Genomic DNA, 8,950 nt, shown 5'->3' on the forward strand with positions numbered 1-8,950 from the left:
TTATTTCCCGCGTTCAATGAATAGGCGGATCATGTAAAACTGTTGTCCCCATATAAACTCCTTTAATATTGAGATGTTACTGGGTGTTTAGGGCAAGGAAATTTCATTCAAAATATATATTTTTAAATGAATCATAATCTACCGTACTTAACGGAATTATGATTACCACTCGGGACACGGAGTTACGTACATGCTTCGCTCGGTCCAACGGTCACACCGTATACATATTAGCGAGCGAAGCTCGCGTCGCGAAGCGACGCGACGAACTCGCTCCAATGATTACACATATGAGTCACGTGATTTGCTCTTTATCAGCTGAAAAAAGATGAGTATCACCCATAATGCTTCTGGAAAAATGTCGCCGTCACTGCGGTATACTTCATTGACAATCCCGTAATTAAATTAATTAGATTATTTAGAAAGTACCATAAACGTTTTGAAATTCAAGACAAGATTTATCATAGCTTCAAACGTTTTGTGTTTGCTTGGTTTGAAAGAAGAAGAAAATTGCTGCTAATATGACGTCACGATGTAACTGTTTACATCCACCGCATGATATTTCCCGTGTTAAATAAAGAGGCGGATAAAATGTCTATAAGTCGTTGCAAGATGTTTTAAATGGGCTTCGCTCGTCTCAACGGTCACACAGTACAACATATTAGGAGTTATGAGATTGATCACTGTTCGTTATCTTCACCTTTATAGGAGTTATGAGATTGATCACTGTTCGTTATCTTCACCTTTTCATTACAAAGCGAACGCTCTAAACACTGAGCTATCGCGACTGGTAGGCAAAATAATTTTTATGCAAAGCATTCTAAATTATTCCCAAGGGAACAAACGGGAATTGCAACGTGACATCTTTTATTTAAAAATGGACACAGAAAAAAAATCAAATATCAAAGACTCATTTTATGTTTTGAATAAAATTACTACTACCACTTGTGTGGTTTTTATCAAAAATATAAATGCATGAAATCATGTACATACAGTAATATGGAATTTTGAGTGCATCATAATAAACACATTATCTAAAGAAAAAATATCAAAATGACACTCATAAATGCAGGTGTTTAGACATTCAACTGTGATTAATACATTATATCTGCCAACTGAAAGAAGGGAAAGAAGGTAATTTTTATAAACACATAAAAATTTCATCAGGAGATTTCGTATGTGCTTTTCATTCAAGTTTTTGGGTCTATTAGGGGTGCTTATATGTCAATTTGCATTTAAGAAACTGAATTGATTTATAAATTTTGGAAGTGTCATGGTTTGCAAATGAAGTAAACCTACATATAATTTTTAAAATTCTTAGTTTCAATGGATTGCAGACAACATACATGTGGTTCACGTGTCATATAATGACAAGAAAACAAACATAACCGATGTCGTGTTGATACCACGGATCTATGTCACGTGATGATACCGGTCGTGGTGGCTGCAACACTGATTCACACGTGACGGTTTTTGAATCAATCTCCTCCCCCCCTCTCTCTCTCTCTCTCTCTCTCTCTCTCTCTCTCTCTCTCGTCATACGGAAACTCATAACGAGTTGATTTTATATCTTACACACTGCTATTCCGGGGAGCACTTCTTCCAAAAACTTCATATAAAATCTTAGATTAGTAAGATCTGATTAACAATGATTAGAATTGAAACGTATTAATGACAACAATTAAAACTTTACGATTTTTACAAATCTTTTATTCGGAACTTTAATGCATATCATTGATAAAAAAAAAAAATTACCGGGTACAGTGAAAAAATAATTTCTCATTTCCCCATACGCATTTTCTAACACAGTCACCATTAAATCGGCCCCTCGTGCAGCCGATAATAACATTTACAATACAATATCATATTTCACATATAAAACAGCCGATTTTATTTTCCATTAGTCTTGGATCTAATGCATGTCGAGGTTAGAATTAATTTTACTTATGCCTCTATATTTGTTCAACCTGCAGAGTATGTAGACGCTGAAATATTATGTACAAGTATATATTGAAAAAAAAAAAAGATAAGAGAGAGAGGGGGGATATGAGTCTGATGAGAGAAAATGACAAATATTGTTTTTTAAAATCAAATACACTGTAAATAGATGAAGTACGTTGAATTTCATTTTCATGGGTCTACTGTAGGATAAAAGGAGTAGGTTCCTCGGAGATTATAATTAAACCAATTGGAACTTATAAATTCTTAAGTGTGTTTCAATTTTAGTTTAAAGTCATTTCTTTACAATTCCATTTACAAATGTATCGCATAACAGAGTTTTTGGAAGGGACTATATCTAATGGCGGAGGGTAACTTACAGTTTAATTTTCCATACTGCTTTTTTGTCCATCCCATCGCTGAAGAGGGGGGAATGTTATTACGCATTATGGACATCCATCTTAAATGATAATGAAATACATTTACATTTTGAAAAAAAAATAAATGACAAAATGAAATGGTCAAGTAATGTAGATGTGTGATTTTTTAAAAATTCTATTTGGGTGGGTGGGGGGGTATCTAATGAGTACGTTGGATTTCATTTCAAAATTACAGGAATGTTGCAGCTCTTAGTATCAATAATTTCTATCTACAGAGTAATTAGTAGATTTTTAATTTCAAGATACAGCAATGTAAGATGCAGATTACATTAATTTAAAAAGATTTAAAATACTTTTGGAAATTGTATGGAAAGGATCAATAAGAGGTTTCACCCACATGTTAACCTTTTGTGATTGTAAATCAATTGAAAATATTATAAAGACACTGGAAATTATTTCAGGGATTATTTCGTAAGTTGGAATTTTATGATACATATTAAAGTAATCGGAAATATCTATGTACTATGTTTTTTACTTAAAATCTTCAGATAATCCTCAGAGGAAATTTCAGTCATATCTCAGAATAGCGGTAACCTGGAGTCAATTTATATGCATCGATATCGAAGAAGGAAAATACATGCCTCCGGTTCATGTAGTTGCGTGTCTCCTTGCAAGGTAATTATTCTATGTCCAGAAATAAAATAAAACTCTGTTGCATGTCGAAAACGCGTGTATTTCTTCACGATGAAACATTCATATTTCTAATGATATCTTTACAAATTGTAGTGATAGACATTTCCTCATGAATGTGTTGCTATTGTTAACAATGTTGATATGAATCTTGATAAATTCAACGGTTGGGAACTCCGACAGAAATAAAAGTACAATGTAAGTACATGTATAGAAGATAATTTTCATTTTTGAAAATACATGAGGTTATGAACTGCAACGCCGACATGCTTTTCACGAAGCGCGAACATGATTCATGAAGTATGCCGGTCGCTTTTCATATCCTCGTGTATTTTCAAATCAGAAATTTATATCTTAAATATACTTTTATGTATGTTTGCATTATAAAAACTATCAGTCATCTTTCAAAGCAAGTGATATTTATTTTAAAAAATATGTCCAAAAAAAAGTGTAATCCACAGCATTCACATTTTGAGTACATCAAATTCTTAAAATTCAGTTTCTATATATGCGCAGTCGAAAATGGCCTTGAATGCCGTTTGCTTCACCAACAAGCTTAGGGCGTGCCTGATTCAGGTGTATAACGGCAGTAATAATAAAAATTAGTATTGAGATACATTACAATATGTAATCACATTGTAATAATAATTACAGGTTGATATAGAACCATTTTCTATTCCACAGATTAATTTTCTGGAATTATGGATATTCTACATTAACAAATAATGCTTATTACAAACGAGAAAAACCTTGTTTCCAGAAAGGTCTTTTCAACATAACCATGTGTACACTGAATCTTTCTTTTTTTTATTATTATTATTGTTTTTATCATTTTCAATAAATACATAGTATACACCTTTTACTCACACTCTCATACAGATTAAAGAAAGCGATATAGACAATTACATGTATATTCTAGTATTTATTGTTAAAAAAAAAGAAGAAGAAATGCTGTTATCATTAATTGAAAAGACGTTTCCATTTAGACCATTTCTTTTTGTAAAATATTTGTTTTGTAAGTTTTTCTTCCAAAATGTAGTAATCATATAAACATTTCAAAACATCATCAAAAACAATATTGACATTCTTTCTTGAATATTGGAATATGTATCTCTTTACTAAGAGGGTTATAAAGTTTAAAACCATGTGTTCTTTTTCTGGAAACCAAAAATAGCAGTTTGTACACTAAATCCCATTCTTTTACCAGATTTTTGAAAAATCCAATCTGATAATTTTGTCCATAGTGTAGAGACAGAAGGACAATAAAAAAAGATATGCTTAATTGTTTCTGGTTCTAGTGCACATATTGAACAAAGTGGAGAGTTTTTAATTTTTGATATATGTAGGAGTTTGTTAGTACCTAATATTCTATGAATGATTCTACAGTTGAACCATATCAGTCCTGAATCTTTTGTTACATATTTGATGTTTGTATATACATGTTTCCAATTTAAATTTCATTGCAAACTTAAATCATTATCCCATTTGTTTTCACAAATAGGTCGATGCTGTGATTTTGATATTAAATAGTCATAAATATTCCTAGAACCTTTTTTGTATTTGCATAGAATTCTAATGAAATCAGGTTGATATGGTTGAAAAGTTGTATCATGTACATGTATAAGCAGTTTGATATTAGGCCATGAGTGCACAATAGCTTGTTTCAATTCTTCATATGTAGTAAATGGAATCTGAATTGAGTAATCATTTGTGATACTCTGGTAAACTGAATCTTGTTAAATAACCCTGTGTTTATGTTTTTGAGACTGTTTGAAGAGATTATTCTTGTAAATAAGTGCATAGTGTATGTATCAAGTGGAAGACCCTGGGGAAGAATGCTTCTTGCACTAATCAGGTCACCTTCTTGAAATAAAGTGTTAATATTATTATTATCAATATATCGTTTAAACCAGTTTTTGTGAAATTTTGATAATGCTGTTTAAGGAAATTTGCAATTTTCTGACGTTGACACAGGTGCTAATTGATAAAACATTTATTAATACCACAACTTACTTATTTTATCATTTTTATTTGTTACTAAGATATATTATTTGAAGAATTAACAATCAAATATAAGTTTGAACCTACAATTCTAGAAGGGTGGAATTACCTTAATTCAATGAGAAATCTCTTTAACGAAGAGTGACATCTCTTAAACGTAAAGAGATATCTCTTAAAGCTAGAGTTATATCTCTTTAACCTAGAAAGATATCTCTTTAACTTAGATATATCTCTATAATCGTTATATATACATGTATATGTCTGTACCGTAAGAATATATCTTTATCGGTATAAAACAGGTATCTCTCAACGTTAAAAAGATATATTTATGCTTTTTAGAAAGCGATATCTCTCTAACTTTGAAAGATCAAAAAAATAAATGGAAATAGAACTCGGAAATATTAATGTCTTGTGATCAGTCATCCAAAAACTTACTATGAAAGGAGAAGATAACGAACAGTGATCAATCTCATAACTTCTCTAAGCAATACAAAATAGATAGTTGGGCAAACACGGACACCTGGATATACCAGAGGTGGGATCAGGTGCCCAGAAGGAGCAAGCATCCCCTGTCGACCGGTCACACCCGCCGTGAGCCCTATATCTTGATCAGGTAAACGGAGTTAACCGTAGTCAAAATCAGTGTGTCACGGATCATTTTTAATAACAATACCAACATTAAAAGTACTTGTGCGTAGAATCGAGTGGTGTGTTTTGCGTATGGTCAGTTTTTAAATCGACGCAGGCTACTGACAAACAAGTTAATGGTGCAGGGGTTCCAACAGTCTCCTTTAAAGTCAGCATTTCGCAAATTATATGGTCGTTATAATGATCTAGTTTGCCAGTACAACCTATCATTGGGTCAAATGCTGACTGACGTGTTTCATAGAAAAATTTCTCAAAAATAAATTCGTTTATCGATGAACTAATTCGTGGATCGCCGGAACATTAATAGTACAGCCTTGCATTCCGTTCTTTATGGTGCCGGGCAGAGACACGGTTTATTATCACTTTACGCACATTTACCGTACAGTGTCTTGGTTTTACAAGGACATTGTCCGGCTGATAGCAGTTTTTGTAAAAGGTGACAAACTGCATGAAAAAAACCCAAACCTGAATAGTTTTATATCTCGTAACGATGGGAAAACATTCACATAAAAACCAGCTCTACGTCGTATTAACGTATAATGACATATAATAACCTCAATATTTCTCCAGAGAGAGAGAGAGAGAGATTAATGAAGCATTATATAATATAGATATCTTTATTAAAGGGGTATGGGCACGATCTGAGTTTAACATTTTCAAATTTTATTTTCCCCATTTTATATGTTTAGAATGCATTACTAAGTTAAGGTATTTCTAATGGTCATCAGAATTTTGAATGTCAGTTGTCGAAGTACATTATATGTACAAGGGAGATACAGCACTCACAATTCTTTGTTATGTTAACAAGGCTCGTGCCATGTTTTTGTTTATATATGTTAAATTTCCTAGTAAAAGTTTTGTTTAAAACATATTTTTTTTCAATTTACAAGTTAATTCTGAACATAATTAATTAATTTCTAGATTCTGGTACATCTCATTTTGTTTTTAACATGCTATTTTTTTCTATTAAGCATTCTATATGTCAACAAAAACATGGCCCGTTTACATAACAAACTGATTTTTAAAAATATCTCACTTGTAATCAACAACTAATATTTATGCCTCCTTCGAAGAAGAGAGGCATATTGGTTTGCACCTGTCGGTCGGTCGGTCGGTCAGTATGTCGGTCGGTAGACCACATGTTGTCCGCTCAATAACTTAAGAACCAATCACTTGATCGTAATGATATTTCATATATGGGTTGGTGATGAGTAGAAGAGGAGCCCTATTGTTTTGCAGGTCAAAAGGTCAAAGGTCAAGTGTCAATCTACTCTGGACATAGGAAGACCTTGTCCGCTCAATATCTTGAGAACGTTGTACACTGGTACGTCCCAAGAAGTAGATGGCCCCCTATTGATTTTGAGGTCACATGGTCAAAGATCAAGGGTCAAACTGGACATAGGAATATACTGTCCACTCAATATCTTGAGAACCCTTTGCTTGACAGACATCAAATTTAGTACACCGGTACATCTTTAGGAGAAGATGTCCCCTATTGATTTTGAGGTCACATGGTCAAAGGTCAATGGTTAAACTGGACATGGTAATATATTGTCTTCTATACTAAAAATTATTTGCTTGATTGACATCAAACCTAGTACACTGGTACAGCATAAGGAGTAGATGACCCCTTTTGATTTTTAGGTAACTTGGTCAATCCACTCCTGACATTGGAAGATATTGTCTGCTCAATATTTCGAATTGGTGATACTACTATCAATCAAATTATGCATGTGTATAACCATTTTCAATTTTGCATCATGAGGGGCATAAATGTTTTACAAACATCTCTTGTCTAATTTTGGTTGACCAAAATAATATCTCGTAGTACTTTCACAATCCGAAGGGCGCATGTGACGTCACTGTACCACGTGACTACCTACCTAATTAACTAGACTTTTTTTAAATCGGGGCTTAGATTTAAAGTCTGTCTTGTGGTTTATTATCGCAAAATTTCGGCAAACGAACTATTAGAATTAGTTACTATAAGCATAAAGAAGACAAAATGCATGTAATTTTGTATACTTTGAAAACATGACATGTGTCCTTCAGTTAAGCATTGTAAACAATAAGATTGGAAAAAAAGAATTAAAATCTTTCATCTCAAATCGTATCCATGCCCCTTTAATACATGTTATTTAAAAAAGTAAAAAAATATACACTTAATTCCAAATGAAGAAATATAACATAATACACACATTGAATGTACACTATTTATGAAAAAATTCAAAATGATAGCTAAATTTATTTTTTATAAGTAAAATAAATACAATTTACAGTATTGAATGTACTGTATACCCATGATTTTCTCCATTAAGTCCAAAACAGTGGGGGAAATTTGAATAGAGTTATATAGGTAGACGTAATATTTCTTAACTTTTTAACAGCGTAAAAAAATTACAACAATCCGCCCTTTTTGTAGGAATTTTATATTTGTTTTGTTTGTATATTTTACGTCCCGTCGAGAATTTTTCACTCATATTGAGACGTCACCAGCTGTAGGTGAAGTACCACAAATTTAAACATATGCTTAGCGCTCAGGACCATAGCAGTCAGGGTTCTCTAGCAACGCTTGCCGTGACACGGGACCTCCGTTTTCAAGGTCATATCCGAAAGACCCGTGATTCTCACTTCTAAATACCGAGCATTAGAAGGAGCAATCACTACCTACATGTACGTTAACGTCTTAGGTTTGACGTGGCCATGGCACGAGTGGGGCTTGAACTAACGACCTCCTGGTTACGAAGCGAACGCTATAGCACTGAGATATTTGTACTTATTACAACGAAACTAAGGCTAAAAAATATCAACACATGCATCCATTTTTTGTGTGGTTGTATCAAGTGTCCTTATTTGACTAAATCTATTTCTCTGTGGTATGTAATGCATGCAGCGACGAAGCGACTGTGGTGAAAAGCCCTCCAATACTGACGTCTGTAAGTTCCACGGACCTACAATAATGTTTATTTTTCATTGGATGAAACGGTCACGTGATTTCCGTTTACATATATATAGGCGGCATTACTGCAAACATAGCATTTTTTTTCTAGAAAGTATGTTTTTCTCTTTATAATTAAAGTAGTGCATGCCCCTTTATTCATGACGCAGATGTCTACTTTCCACAATTTTTAAAAGATAGCGAGAACGAATCGACATGGTAATAAAGTTATATATGTTTTTGCAATACTTCTCGACATAATGTGCAGTATATGGCTATGGTGAAAGGGTCTTTGACCAGATAAAACATATGTTACATGTAGCTTACGGGCTCAATCAAACAGATATACGACCAATAA

Source organism: Ostrea edulis, chromosome 7, assembly GCF_947568905.1.
Source record: "Ostrea edulis chromosome 7, xbOstEdul1.1, whole genome shotgun sequence".
In the NCBI taxonomy this organism is placed as follows: domain Eukaryota; kingdom Metazoa; phylum Mollusca; class Bivalvia; order Ostreida; family Ostreidae; genus Ostrea; species Ostrea edulis.